We start from the raw sequence: 16,306 nt of genomic DNA, 5'->3' as shown, positions 1-16,306 counted from the left end.
AGCAAGCCGCCATCAGGGAAGGTGGTCGTCGATTAATATCGAGCTTGACCAGTACTTCCATAATGTTGTTGCCTGCTCTTGTTGGGTCATTGATCCAGACCCCATCTACGTGGGAAGCTACTATTTTTCATACATTTGCAAAGAGATGCTTGATAGGAGAAAATGAACAGGAAGAGCATGACACATTGGATATGCATAACAGAAGAAAAGTTTGGTCAAATGTCACCATGTTCCTTTTCGCTATCAGGTGTTGAGAACCTAAATAATGCACACAAGTTAACATATTCAGTGTGATGGTAGTGTGTCGTCGTAGTTTTCTATTAACCAGGCATGTTGGTTGTCCTACTTAATGTTCACGTTAGTCCTAACTTATTACATCGTTCTCAATCTTGAGTCATGTGTGGAGTTTTGATCAGCAACCATACAAAATCAGAAAGCATGTCCTAGGTTCAAGGTAATATTGATAATTTGGAGGTGATCAAATCATATGATTTTTGGGAACGAATATGACAGTCTTGTGAACGAAGATGACAGTCTTGAAATCGAGCCGCCCATCACAAAGAAGTGCAATTTTTTTTGAATGGTCACCGGGGGGAGAGCTTCCCCACCTGAATATATTACCACTCAAAAGGAGGAGTCGAGAATTACAATAGTAGTTTGGTTACAACATGATCATTAGGGTACAGCTGAAGAGAGGAAGTGAAGCCATTGTCTAGCGGAGATATTGTCTTCTTTCTTTTTGAACCGAAAAACCCATAGAGAGAAATCAGCAACAATGTTCCGTATCGTGGTTCTGTGGGTATGATCCTCGTTCCTAAAGACGAGCGCGTTTCTGGAATCCCATAGCTTCCAAGAGATAGTCAGAGCCACCGATGGCCATATATTGGGGTTGAGGCCATGAAGCGTTGGTTGTTGGAGTGGAGCAGCAAGGGAGGTCGGGGCCGGCAGCCCCAAGGAGGACCAGACCTGTGTAGCGTAAGAACAGTTGGAGATGAGGTGGAGTGCATCTTCATGAGGGTCTTTACAGCGCGGGCATGCGGCAGATTGGGCAATGTGTTTGTGAAACATGTTTGCCTTCGTGTTGAGCCGGTCACGAAGGAGGAGCCACGCGAAGATCTTGACTTTGATCGGGACTTTGGAAGCCCAGACAAAGTCATGGTGATGGTCTGTATCATCTTCAGCAATAATGGAGGAGTAGGCGTTCTTGGCAGAGAACGGTAGTCCATGGGTGAGGGACCTTTCGTCAGGTTGGTCCGCTTGCTAGAAATCCTGCAACAACAACAGCACACAATCCAACTCACGAGCAGCAGCATTAGACAGACGGTTCCGTAGGTTCGCCAACAAGCTGGTTTGCCAAACAGTAGCCACTAAAACCTTATCATTAATGGAGTGTGAGAAGAGGTTTGGGAAGACTTTTTGGAGGAGAGACTGCAATAACCATTTATCAAGCCAAAAGAAAGTGGATAGACCATTGTATGTGAGCACAAATGAGTGCTCAATTAGCAGTGGCAAGTTGTTGTTGATGATCTTCCAGAGAAAGGAGGGTTTTGAGGTTTTTGCTGCAATGCCAAGAGGGTATTGGTGGTGGTACCATTGGGTCCAAGGGATGTTTGGGTGTTGTAGAATTTTGGAGGAGAATTTCATAAGCAAGCAGCGGTTTTGAACTTCCAGATTTTTAATGCCTAGACCACCAGTATCTTTAGATTTTTAATGCCTAGACCACGCGACCAAGCAGCTCGCCCCAGTGCAAGTTGGCTCGTTAGACCAGAAGAACGCCCTCCGGATGGCGTCTAGTTTGGCGGGGTGAGACGTGCAGGAGTCAAGAACCGCAGTTAGCAGGGTGAGACGTGCCCCCCGAGGGAGCAGGCGGGCCACCCAACCAAAGAGGAATTTTCGAAAGCTGTCTATGATCGGGTCGAAAGCTGTGAGAGGCAGTTTGGTGGGGGAGAGTGGTAGACCTAGATACACTAGCGGAAAGGAGGATAAGGAACAACCAATCGCTATGGCAATGCTGTTTTGCGTGGAAGAGTCGGTGGCTATGGTGAGAAGAGCCGTTTTTTGGAAGTTGATGACTAGCCCCGTTGCAAGGGCGAAGTCATGAAGGGTGCTTTTGAGGATATTGGTGGCGGCGTCGCTAGCCGCAGCAATTATCAGGGTATCGTCAGCGTATTTAAGTGTCACAGGTGGTTCGTTAGGCCGTAACGGGTGACAAAGAACGTTGGTTTGGAACGCTTTTGCGATTAGACGTTGAAGGACGTCGGCAACGATGATGAATAAGTACGGCGAGAAGGGATCACCTTGGCGGAGGCCACATCTACATTGAATCCAGGATCCTGGAACGCCATTTAAAAGGATAGTTGTTTTCCTAGTGAGAAGGATATTTTGTACCCAAGAACAGAAGTCAGAGGGAAAACCGCGGGCTTGTAAGATTTGTATGAGGGAGGACCAGCATATGGAGTCAAAAGCTTTCCTGAAATCGAGCTTGAAGATCATGGTCGGGGCTTTACGGGAGTGGCATGCACTGAGGATATCGGCGGCATATATAAAATTTTCAGCAATGTTACGTCCATGAAGGAAGCCAGTCTGGTCATAATGTATGAGCAGTGGGATGAGAGGTTTAACTCTATTGGTGAGGACTTTGGCAACTGCTTTTGGCGTGCAGTTTTGAAGAGATATGGGTCTAAACGCGTCTGGGGTTGTTGGTGCCTGAGATTTCGGAAGAAGAACCATGTAGGCCCGATTGAATTGTTCTAAAGAAGCGGTTTGATCATGGAAGGCAGACAAGAAGGTTAGGGTGGGTTGTTTGATATCATTCCAATATTTTCTGAAGAAGATGGGTCCAAAGCCATCTGGTCCAGGGCTAGCATTGGTGTTCATAGAGAGGAAGGCTTGGTATATTTCATCATGAGAGAAAGGTTGTGCAAGATCACTGAGCTGGGGGAGGGGTGAGGGGTACAGTTGTTGCAAGCTGTTGGAAGAAGTCTTTTAAGATGTCAGCTTTTTGTTCGTGCAGAAAAACTTCAGAAGTGTTGTGTAAAAGCATGGGAATCTTGTTTGATTAAGAGCGCTGCATAGCTGAGGCGTGGAAGAATCGAGTGTTTTCGTCACCGTGAATGGCGACCCTGATCTTTCCCTCTGTTTCCAAAAGGCGATTTTTTGTTTGATGGTACGTTGTAGCAAGTTGGAGAGCGTGAGCCTCGGTTTTTGTTCGATCGGGAAGAGAGGAGCGAATTCCTCGTTTAGGTCAAGGGCCTGGAGAGCGAGTTTGCAATTTGTTTCTCGTTGATAGATGGGCCGCAGCGACTTAGCCCAAGACTTTAGGGCCGATCTTGTACCTTTAATTTTTTGAGCAAGAGAAGCAGCAGGATCAATGGAAAGCCCACTGTGGCGCTATGGGCCGAGCTGCCAGCAGTCGCGCACAATTTTAGAACAGGCTGGGAAGGAGGTCCAGAATCGTTCAAATCGAAAAAGGCGGGAAGATGGACGGATGTGGATATGGTGACGAGGAGTGGAAGATGATCAGAGACAAATCGAGTGAGGGAGGTGAGGTGTGAGTTGGGGAAAAGAGCATCCCAAGATAGATTGATCAGTACCCTATCTAGGCGAATCAGCATGGGGGATAGTCTTTTATTTGACCAGGTAAATTCTCTATCAAGGAGCGGGAGCTCTAAGAGTGCAAGTTGGTCAATGGTGTCGTTAAAGGCGTCTGCCTCCGATCGTCTAAAGTTGTCGTTGTTGCGTTCATTGGGGAATCGAGTAAGGTTGAAATCACCTATTAGGAGCCAGGGAGATTGAGGTGGTGGTTCGATCTATTTCAGTTCGCCAAGGAAAACTAGCTTTAGCTCTCGTTGCGAGGGGGCGTAGACATTGGTGATGAAGATGTTGTGTGGCGATGCAAGACATGATAGCGTTAATGTGGATGTGAAACGCCTGTGTTGGCAGTTGAGAAGCGAGAAGCAACGTGAGTTAGAAGCCGAGAGAATGCCGCCCGCCGTTCCGATTGCGTCGCGGTGGTTATTAGAGACTAGGAAGCGCGGCAAGATAGATCGTAGTTTGATTGTGTCTGGTTTTTGTAATTTGGTTTCTTGAAGAAGGGCAATGGATGGGCATAAGAGATTGTTTTCAGAGAACACATTGGAGCACTTATCATTATCTCCTAGACCGCGAACGTTCCAGGACACGATAGAGTAGGTAGTGTTTTTTCATAATGGAAACTTAAGTTGGCACCTTACATAGGGGTATTGACCCGACAAGCAACCATTTCGGGTCAAGGTACAGTACGACAAACTGACAGAAGCAGGCATGAGCACCATTACAACTAGATTAAACCTAACACAGCGACTACGGGTCAGAGCGAGGCCCCGGATACATGGCCAGACATGGCCGCCACACACGTGGCCGTGGAGAAGAGAGCACATCATGGCGATCCCAGGCCACCAGAACCGGAAGCGAGGTCCGCCAGCATCTCCGGCGTGGCGCCGCAGGCAGCAGCAACGGCGGCCAGGTCCTTAGGCGAGGCAGGACCGTGAGCAGAGCCGTCGATCAGCCCAGAGTCGTCACAGAGCCGAGCGTGGATCAGGGCGTCGGAGAGATCTTTGGAAGCAGCAGATAGGTCGAGCTTCTTTGCCTTGGAGCGCATGGCCTTGGAGGTCATGGAAGAGTAGATAGGCGTCTCTATTTCAGCCAGCCTAGCGTTGCGTCTGGCCTTGATGCCGGAGTCAGCAGCCATCTTGGCGCGCCTGCTGATGCGCCTGGCAAGGCACTCGTGCGTAGGCTCCGGGGGCAGGTCCAATGGCTGGACGGAGAGATCCACAGGAAGGGGGAGCGGCTGAAGGGCAGGTGGGGATGGTGGAGGAGGCGGCATAGGTGGCAGAGGAAGTGGAGATGGTGGGGCTGGCAGTGCAAGCAGGGGGCGTGCATGGCGCGAGCGAGCGTGCAGCTTCTGTGGAGAGGGGGAGCGAGCGGGAGGGGTCCATGGGGCATGAACAACCATGGAAATGGGCATGTAGTCAGCCATGACTGCGAGGATTGGGATGCCGTCAAGCGACCTGTCAGCAGTGGGAGATGTAGGAGGGCCCAAGGGCGACTCCGAGGTGCATGCAAATGGTGACATGGCCATGGCAATGTTCCTGATTTGAGTAACGGTGGAGGGTGAGAGGCGAGGGTTTGATAAGAGGGAGGATAGGGAGCCATCGTCCCCGTCCTCAGAACTGAAGGGCGATGCCCCGGAGCCGTGACGGAAGAGCGCGCGGCTCTCCAGCTTGACAACAACGACGTCGTTGTCGGGGAGACACACCATGAGGCATGGAGGGAGGACAAAGTTGCGAGCAACCATGACGAGCGCGCGAACGCTTGAGTGGTCACCCTGGAAGCAGTGTTGGTCGGCAGAGACAAAGTCACCAAGGTGAGAGAAGAAGTAGTATGCCCCCTCCGGGTGCCAGAGCTCGTCGGGGTAATCAAAAGCCTCGATCTCAGCCATGTGAATGAAGATGGCCGTGGATCTATTGTCAGCGTGTTCAGGCATTTCGAAGAACAGGGTATTGCCCTGGTGGTGGATCGGCCCATGGCCAGTGGCCGCGAGGCGCTCCTCTACGTTGGCAAAGGAGAGACGGCCGGCGCCACGTGCGGAGGAAGTGAGGCCGAACGTGGGATTGTTGCGGTGTTGAGCGAGAGCCTGGCGGATGAACCTAAATGGGTTAGGCATGGGAGTGGCTAGGTGCACGTAGGCAAGGTTGCCAACCTGGCGGACTAGGCAGCTCGGAGGGACAAGGAGAGGGATGTGTGGTGCCAGTGGAGGGAAGCATGATGTTGCGGTGGGAATGGTGACTGGGGAAGGGGGTGGGGGTGGAGTGAAGGACGGCGTCGGGGGGGGAGGATGAGGAGGTGCGCGGTCCGAAGATGAGCGGGAGACGGAATGGCGGCAGGTCGTTGGTGAGGACGCAGTGGGAGCCGAACCAGATTGGTGCGCCATCGGAGCGCGTGGAGCCGGCTGACGAGCCGGAGGCGGTGTGGGTGCCCGTCGTGTGTGCCATAGAGCTGCAGGGCGGTCGCACAAAAGCAGGGTTAATACGCGGTGAAGGGGGCATAGGAGGGAAGAACGGGAGGAAGCGGATAGCCTTGCACCTGTAGCTCCGGTGGCCGGAGCACCAACAGCGAGAGCACTGGACGGGGTCGCGGCAGTCTGCGATGGTGTGGTCGCTAGCAAGGTGTTGGGGAACGTAGTAATTTCAAAAAATTTCCTACACACACGCAAGATCATGGTGATGCATAGCAACGAGAGGGGAGAGTGTGATCTACATACCCTCGTAGACCGAAAGCGGAAGCGTTATGACAACGCGGTTGATGTAGTCGTACGTATTCACGGCCCGATCGATCAAGCACCGAAACTACGACACCTCCGAGTTCTAGCACACGTTCAGCTCGATGACGATCCCCGGACTCCGATCCAGCAAAGTGTCGGGGAAGAGTTCCGTCAGCACGACGGCGTGGTGACGATCTTGATGTTCTACTGTCGCAGGGCTTCACCTAAGCACCACGACAATATTATCGAGGACTATGGTGGAAGGGGGCACCGCACACGGCTAAGAGAACGATCTTAGAGATCAACTTGTGTGTCTAGAGGTGCCCCCTGCCCCCGTATATAAAGGAGCCAAGGGGGGTGCGGCCGGCCCTAGGAGGAGGCGCGCAGGAGGAGTCCTACTCCTACCGGGAGTAGGACTCCCCCCTTTCCCTAGTTGGATTAGGACTTGGGGAAGAAGGAAGAGAGGGAAGAAAGGAAAGGGGGGGCGCCGCCCCCCCTCCTTGTCCAATTCGTACTTGGGGGGGAGGGGCGCGCGGCAGCCCCTAGGCCTCCTCTCCTCTTCCTCCACTAGGCCCATTAAGGCCCATTAGGTTACCGGGGGGTTCCGGTAACCTCCCGGTACTCCGGTAAAATGCCGATTTCACCCGGAACACTTCCGATGTCCAAACATAGGATTCCAATATATCAATCTTTATGTCTCGACCATTTTGGGACTCCTCGTCATGTCCGTGATCACATCCGGGACTCCGAACAACCTTCGGTACATCAAAATGCATAAACTCATAATATAACTATCATCGTAACCTTAAGCGTGCGGACCCTACGGGTTCGAGAACAATGTAGACATGACCGAGACACGTCTCCGGTCAATATCCAATAGCGGAACCTGGATGCTCATATTGGATCCTACATATTCTACAAAGATCTTTATCGGTCAGACCGCATAACAACATACGTTGTTCCCTTTGTCATCGGTATGTTACTTGCCCGAGATTCGATCGTCGGTATCTCAATACCTAGTTCAATCTCGTTACCGGCAAGTCTCTTTACTCGTTCCGTAATACATCATCTCGCAACTAACTCATTAGTTGCAATGCTTGCAAGGCTTATGTGATGTGTATTACCGAGAGGGCCCAGAGATACCTCTCCGACAATCGGAGTGACAAATCCTAATCTCGAAATACGCCAACCCAACATGTACCTTTGGAGACACCTGTAGAGCTCCTTTATAATCACCCAGTTACGTTGTGACGTTTGGTAGCACACAAAGTGTTCCTCCGGCAAATGGGAGTTGCATAATCTCTTAGTGATAGGAACATGTATAAGTCATGAAGAAAGCAATAGCAACATACTAAAGATCGGGTGCTAAGCTAATGGAATGGGTCATGTCAATCACATCATTCTACTAATAATGTGATCCCGTTAATCAAATGACAACACATGTCTATGGTTAGGAAACATAACCATGTTTGATTAACGAGCTAGTCAAGTAGAGGCATACTAGTGACATTTAGTTTGTCTATGTATTCACACAAGTATTATCTTTTCAGATAATACAATTCTAGCATGAACAATAAACATTTATCATGATATAAGGAAATAAAATAATAACTTTATTATTGCCTCTAGGGCATATTTCCTTCAGTCTCCCACTTGCAATAGAGTCAATAATCTAGATTACACAGTAATGATTCTAACACCCATGGAGCTTTGGTGCTGATCATGTTTTGCTCGTGGAAGAGGCTTAGTCAATGGGTCTGCTACATTCAGATCCGTATGTATCTTGCAAATCTCTATGTCTCCCACCTGGACTAGATCCCGGATGGAATTGAAGCGTCTCTTGATGTGCTTGGTTCTCTTGTGAAATCTGGATTCCTTTGCCAAGGCAATTGCACCAGTATTGTCACAAAAGATTTTCATTGGACCCGATGCACTAGGTATGACACCTAGATCGGATGTGAACTCCTTCATCCAGACTCCTTCGTTTGCTGCTTCCGAAGCAGCTATGTACTCTGCTTCACATGTAGATCCCGCCACAACGCTTTGTTTAGAACTGCACCAACTGACAGCTCCACCGTTTAATGTAAACACGTATCCGGTTTGCGATTTAGAATCGTCCGGATCAGTGTCAAAGCTTGCATCAACGTAACCATTTACGATGAGCTCTTTGTCACCTCCATATATGAGAAACATATCCTTAATCCTTTTCAGGTATTTCAGGATGTTCTTGACCGCTTTCCAGTGATCCACTCCTGGATTACTTTGGTACCTCCCTGCTAGACTTATAGCAAGACACACATCAGGTCTGGTACAGAGCATTGCATACATGATAGAGCCTATGGCTGAAGCATAGGGAACATCTTTCATTTTTCTCTCTATCTTCTGCATTGGTCGGGCATTGAGTCTTACTCAATTTCACACCTTGTAACACAGGCAAGAATCCTTTCTTTGCATGATCCATTTTGAACTTCTTCAAAACTTTGTCAAGGTATGTGCTTTGTGAAAGTCCAATTAAGCGTCTTGATCTATCTCTATAGATCTTAATGCCCAATATGTAAGCAGCTTCACCGAGGTCTTTCATTGAAAAACTCTTATTCAAGTATCCCTTTATGCTATCCAGAAATTCTATATCATTTCTGATTAGTAATATGTCATCTACATATAATATCAGAAATGCTACAGAGCTCCCACTCACTTTCTTGTAAATACAGGCTTCTCCAAAAGTCTGTAAAAAACCAAATGCTTTGATCACACTATCAAAGCGTTTATTCCAACTCCGAGAGGCTTGCACCAGTCCATAAATGGATCGCTGGAGTTTGCACACTTTGTTAGCTCCCTTTGGATCGACAAAACCTTCCGGCTGCATCATATACAACTCTTCTTCCAGAAATCCATTCAGGAATGCAGTTTTTACATCCATCTGCCAAATTTCATAATCATAAAATGCGGCAATTGCTAACATGATTCGGACATACTTAAGTATCGCTACGGGTGAGAAGGTCTCATTGTAGTCAATCCCTTGAACTTGTCGAAAACCTTTTGCGACAAGTCGAGCTTTGTAGATAGTAACATTACCGTCAGCGTCAGTCTTCTTCTTGAAGATCCATTTATTCTCAATTGCTTGCCGATCTTTGGGCAAGTCAACCAAAGTCCACAGTTTGTTCTCATACATGGATCCCATCTCAGATTTCATGGCTTCAAGCCATTTTACGGAATCTGGGCTCACCATCGCTTCTCCATAGTTCGTAGGTTCATCATGATCTAGTAGCATGACTTCCAGAACAGGATTACCGTACCACTCTGGTGGGGATCTTACTCTGGTTGATCTACGAGGTTCAGTAGTATCTTGTTCTGAAGCTTCATGATCATCATCATTAGCTTCCTCACTAATTGGTGTAGGTTTCACAGAAACTGGTTTCTGTGATGTACTACTTTCCAATAAGGGAGCAGGTACAGTTACCTCATCAAGTTCTACTTTCCTCCCACTCACTTCTTTTGAGAGAAACTCCTTCTCTAGAAAGTTTCCGAATTTAGCAACAGAAGTCTTGCCTTCGGATCTGTGATAGAAGGTGTATCCAATAGTTTCCTTTGGATATCCTATGAAGACATATTTCTCTGATTTGGGTTCGAGCTTATCAGGTTGAAGCTTTTTCACATAAGCATCGCAGCCCCAAACTTTCAGAAACGACAACTTTGGTTTCTTGCCAAACCACAGTTCATAAGGCGTCGTCTCAACGGATTTTGATGGTGCCCTACTTAACGTGAATGCGACCGTCTCTAAATCATAACCCCAAAACGATAGCGGTAAATCACTAAGAGACATCATAGATCGCACCATATCAAGTAAAGTACGATTACGACGTTCGGACACACCATTACGCTGTGGTGTTCCGGGTGGCATGAGTTGTGAAACTATTCTGCATTGTTTCAAATGTACACCAAACTCGTAACTCAAATATTCTCCTCCATGATCAGATCGTAGGAATTTTATTTTCTTGTTACGATGATTTTCAACTTCACTCTAAAATTCTTTGAACTTTTCAAATGTTTCAGACTTATGTTTCATTAAGTAGATATACCCATATCTGCTTAAGTCATCTGTGAAGGTAAGAAAATAACGATATCCGCCACGAGCCTCAACATTCATCGGACCACATACATCTGTATGTATGATTTCCAACAAATCTGTTGCTCTCTCCATAGTACGGGAGAACGGTGTTTTTGTCATCTTACCCATAAGGCACGGTTCGCAAGTACCAAGTGATTCATAATCAAGTGGTTCCAAAAGTCCATCAATATGGAGTTTCTTCGTGCGCTTTACACCGATATGACCTAAACGGCAGTGCCACAAATAAGTTGCACTATCATTATCAACTCTGCATCTTTTGGCTTCAACATTATGAATGTGTGTGTCACTACTATCGAGATTTAATAACAATAGACCATTCTTCATGGGTGCATGACCATAAAAGATTTTACTCATATAAATAGAACAACCATTATTCTCTGATTTAAATGAATAACCGTCTCGCATCAAACAAGATCCAAATATAATGTTCATGCTCAACGCTGGCACCAAATAACAATTATTTAGGTCTAATACTAATCCCGAAGGTAGATGTAGAGGTAGTGTGCCGACCGCGATCACGTCGACTTTGGAACCATTTCCCACGCGCATCGTCACCTCGTCCCTAGCCAATCTTCGCTTAATCCGTAGTCCCTGTTTTGAGTTGCAAATGTTAGCAACAGAACCAGTATCAAATACCCAGGTGCTACTGCGAGCATTAGTAAGGTACACATCAATAACATGTATATCGCATATACCTTGGTTCACCTTGCCATCCTTCTTATCCGCCAAATACTTGGGGCAGTTCCGCTTCCAGTGACCAGTCTGCTTGCAATAGAAGCACTCAGTTTCAGGCTTAGGTCCAGATTTGGGTTTCTTCTCTTGAGAAGCAACTGGCTTGTTGTTCTTTTTGAAGTTCCCCTTCTTCTTCTCTTTGCCCTTTTTCTTGAAACTAGTGGTCTTGTTGACCATCAACACTTGATGCTCCTCCTTGATTTCTACCTCCGCAGCTTTCAGCATTGCAAAGAGCTCGGGAATAGTCTTATTCATCCCTTGCATATTATAGTTCATCACGAAGCTCTTGTAGCTAGGTGGCAGTGATTGGAGAATTCTGTCAATGACGCAATCATCTGGAAGATTAACTCCCAATTGAATCAAGTGATTATTATACCCAGACATTTTGAGTATATGCTCACTGACAGAACTGTTCTCCTCCATCTTGCAGCTATAGAACTTATTGGAGACTTCATATTTCTCAATCCGGGCATTTTCTTGAAATATTAACTTCAACTCCTGGAACATCTCATATGCTCCATGACGTTCAAAACATCGTTGAAGTCCCGATTCTAAGCCGTAAAGCATGGCACACTGAACTATCGAGTAGTCATCAGCTTTGCTCTGCCAGACGTTCATAACATCTGGTGTTGCTCCAACAGCAGGCCTGGCACCCAGTGGTGCTTCCAGGAAGTAATTCTTCTGTGCAGCAATGAGGATAATCCTCAAGTTACGGACCCAGTCCGTGTAATTGCTACCATCATCTTTCAACTTTGCTTTCTCGACGAACGCATTAAAATTCAATGGAACAATAGCACGGGCCATCTATCTACAATTAAACATAAACAAGCAAGATACTATCAGGTACTAAGTTCATGATAAATTTAAGTTCAATTAATCATATTACTAAAGAACTCCCACTTAGATAGACATCCCTCTAATCCTCTAACTGATCACGTGATCCAAATCAACTAAACCATGTCCGATCATCACATGAGATGGAGTAGTTTCATTGGTAAACATCACTATGTTGATCATATCTACTATATGATTCACGCTCGACCTTTTGGTCTCCGTGTTCCGAGGCCATATCTGCATATGCTTGGCTCGTCAAGTATAACCTGAGTATTCCGCGTGTGCAACTGTTTTGCACCCGTTGTATTTGAATGTAGAGCCTATCACACCCGATCATCACGTGGTGTCTCGGCACGAAGAACTTTCGCAACGGTGCATACTCAGGGAGAACACTTCTTGATAATTAGTGAGAGATCATCTTAAAATGCTACCGTCAATCAAAGCAAGATAAGATGTATAAAAGATAAACATCACATGGAATCAATATAGGTGATATGATATGTCCATCATCATCTTGTGCTTGTGATCTCCATCTTCGAAGCACCGTCATGATCACCATCATCACCGGCGCGACACCTTGATCATCATCGTAGCATCGTTGTCGTCTCGCCAATCTTATGCTTCCACGACTATCGCTACCGCTTAGTGATAAAGTAAAGCATTACAGCGCAATTGCATTGCATACAATAAAGCGACAACCATATGGCTCCTGCCAGTTGCCGATAACTCAGTTACAAAACATGATCATCTCATACAATAAAATTTAGCATCATGTCTTGACCATATCACATCACAACATGCCCTGCAAAAACAAGTTAGACGCCCTCTACTTTGTTGTTGCAAGTTTTACGTGGCTACTACGGGCTTAGCAAGAACCGTTCTTACCTACACATCAAAACCACAATGATAGTTTGTCAAGTTGGTGATGTTTTAACCTTCGCAAGGACCGGGCGTAGCCACACTTGGTTCAACTAAAGTTGGAGAAACTGACACCGCTAGCCACCTTTGTGCAAAGCACGTCGGGAGAACCGGTCTCGCGTAAGCGTACGCATAATGTCGGTCCGGGCCGCTTCGTCCAACAATACCGCCGAACCAAAGTATGACATGCTGGTAAGTAGTATGACTTATATCGCCCACAACTCACTTGTGTTCTACTCGTGCATATAACATCAACGCATAAAACCTAGGCTCTAATACCACTGTTGGGGAACGTAGTAATTTCAAAAAATTTCCTACGCACACGCAAGATCATGGTGATGCATAGAAATGAGAGGGGAGAGTGTGATCTACGTACCCTCGTAGACCGACAACGGAAGTGTTATGACAACGCGGTTGATGTAGTCGTACTGTCGGGGAACGTAGTAATTTCAAAAAATTTCCTACGCACACGCAAGATCATGGTGATGCATAGCAACGAGAGGGGAGAGTGTGATCTACGTACCCTTGTAGATCGACAATGGAAGTGTTTGGTTGATGTAGTCGTACGTCTCCACGGCCTGACCGATCAAGCACCGAAACTACGACACCTCCGAGTTCTAGCACATGTTCAGCTCGATGACGATCCCTAGACTCCGATCCAGCAAAGTGTCGGGGAAGAGTTCCGTCAGCACGACGGCGTGGTGACGATCTTGATGTACTACCGTCGCAGGGCTTCGCCTAAGCACCGCTACAATATTATCGAGGACTATGGTGGAGGGGGGCACCGCACACGGCTAAGAATATGATCACGCGGATCAACTTGTGTTTCTAGGGGTGCCCCCTGCCCCCGTATATAAAGGAGCAAGGGGAGGAGGCCGCCCCCCCCTATAGGCGCGCCAGGAGGAGTCCTCCTCCTAGTAGGAGTAGGACTCCTACTAGGAGGGGGAAAGAAGTGGGGAGGGAGAGGGAAAGGGGGGCGCCGCCCCCCTCTCCTAGTCCAATTCGGACCAGGGGGGAGGAGGCGCGCAGCCCACCTCTGGCTGCCCCTCTCTCTCTCCACTAAGGCTCATATGGCCCATTACTTCTCCCGGGGGGGTTCCGGTAACCCTCCGGCTCTCCGGTTTTCTCCGAAATCACCCGGAACACTTCCGGTGTCCGAATATACCCGTCCAATATATCAATCTTTATGTCTCGACCATTTTGAGACTCCTCGTGATGTCTGTGATCACATCCGGGACTCCGAACTAACTTCAGTACATCAAAACTCATAAACTCATAATATAACTGTCATCGAAACCTTAAGCGTGCGGACCCTACGGGTTCGAGAACAATGTAGAAATGACCGAGACATGTCTCCGGTCAATAACCAATAGCGGAACCTGGATGCTCATATTGGATCCTACATATTCTACAAAGATCTTTATCGGTCAGACCGCATAACAACATACGTTGTTCCCTTTGTCATCGGTATGTTACTTGCCCGAGATTCGATCGTCGTATCTCAATACCTAGTTCAATCTCGTTACCGGCAAGTCTCTTTACTCGTTCCGTAATACATCATCTCGCAACTAACTCATTAGTTGCAATGCTTGCAAGGCTTATGTGATGTGTATTACCGAGAGGGCCCAGAGATACCTCTCCGACAATCGGAGTGACAAATCCTAATCTCGAAATACGCCAACCCAACATGTACCTTTGGAGACACCTGTAGAGCTCCTTTATAATCACCCAGTTACGTTGTGACGTTTGGTAGCACACAAAGTGTTCCTCCAGCACACGGGAGTTGCATAATCTCATAGTCATAGGAACATGTATAAGTCATGAAGAAAGTAATAGCAACATACTAAACGATCGGGTGCTAAGCTAATGGAATGGGTCAGGTCAATCACATCATTCTCCTAATGATGTGATCCCGTTAATCAAATAACAACTCTTTTGTTTATGGTTAGGAAACATAACCATCTTCGATTAACGAGCTAGTTAAGTAGAGGCATACTAGTGACACTCTGTTTGTCTATGTATTCACACATGTATTATGTTTCCGGTTAATCCAATTCTAGCATGAATAATAAACATTTATCATGATATAAGGAAATAAATAATAACTTTATTATTGCCTCTAGGGCATATTTCCTTCATGTACGTCTTCACGGCCCGATCGATCAAGCACCGAAACTATGGCACCTCTGAGTTCTAGCACACGTTCAGCTCGATGACGATCCTCGGACTCTGATCCAGCAAAGTGTCGGGGAGATCGAAGAGCGCAGCGGGATAGCAGCGGTGGCAGGGGCGTGGCACTGGGTAATGGCAATCTCGGGATGGAGCTGAGGGGACTGGGCGGAGAGTAGGCTGACGGAGGTAGGGGAGGCAGGTGGTGGAGTAGACGTGATGATGGTCGCATGCGTGTGCATGCATGCGTTGGTTTTGTCACGTGGTGAGGACGAGCGGGGGGGCGATTGTGGGACCCGCGAATCAGTGGCTTTTGGGTAAGATATGGGGTGCGCGTTGGAACCTGGGGGATCGAGCAGGCCCAGCAGCCGACCGGGGGGCGGCTGTGGCGATGCTGGTGGGCCGGATGCGTCAGTGGTATGTGATGGGTGGCGTGAGGTCGGGTCGTCTATGGTTGGATTATTTAACGAACTAGGCTGGTCGAGGGGGGGGTATGGTGCAGTCGTCTACACCATCTTGTTTTCTTTCTGGAGAAAGGATGCGGGGAGACTTGGCAGGGGAGGACGAACCAGATGAGCGGCACACGTGTCCCAGGCCATCGATTGCGTTCCGGTCAACCAAGGCAGCATCAGTGGAATCCACGCATGGAACAGTGTGGTGTATCTTGGTGTGCAGGTGAGAGAGATCTTGCGGTAGTTTTTTAGTTGACGGGTGCGGTCCAAGCAAGGACGTGCGGTAAGTGGGCAGGACGAGTGCGAATGGGTCGATTGAGTCCGGTTCAAACACGACAGGCAATGGTACCGATCACACTATTTGAGATGCTTGGTCAAACGAGTCAAATAGTTGAAGTTCAAAATTTGAAAAAAGGATGGGCGCGCACTCATTATAATGTAAAACAATCCTAAATTAAATTGATAACACAAATTTAATTGAAAAATACAAAATAAAACAAAAACCCACAAACATTTAGTATCGGTTGGTGTTACCAAACAGTACTAAAGGGCTCCCGGCCCCCGGAGCTGGCTCGTGCCATGTGGTTTCCCTTTAGCACCGGTTCGTGCTGAACCGGTACTAAAGGGGGGGCCTTTAGTGACCACACTTTAGTGCCTGTTATGGAACCGGCACTAAAGGGCCTTACGAACTGGTGCTATTGCCCGGTTCTGCACTAGTGTAAGTAGAAAATATGCCACAGTCGGGCGTCTGTGCAACACCACATAAAGGGC

The sequence above is a fragment of the Triticum urartu genome, chromosome 5A (assembly GCF_056163025.1).
Source record: "Triticum urartu cultivar PI428250 chromosome 5A, HENAU_Tu73, whole genome shotgun sequence".
Lineage (NCBI taxonomy): Eukaryota > Viridiplantae > Streptophyta > Magnoliopsida > Poales > Poaceae > Triticum > Triticum urartu.
Note: the sequence above shows the minus strand (reverse complement) of the source record.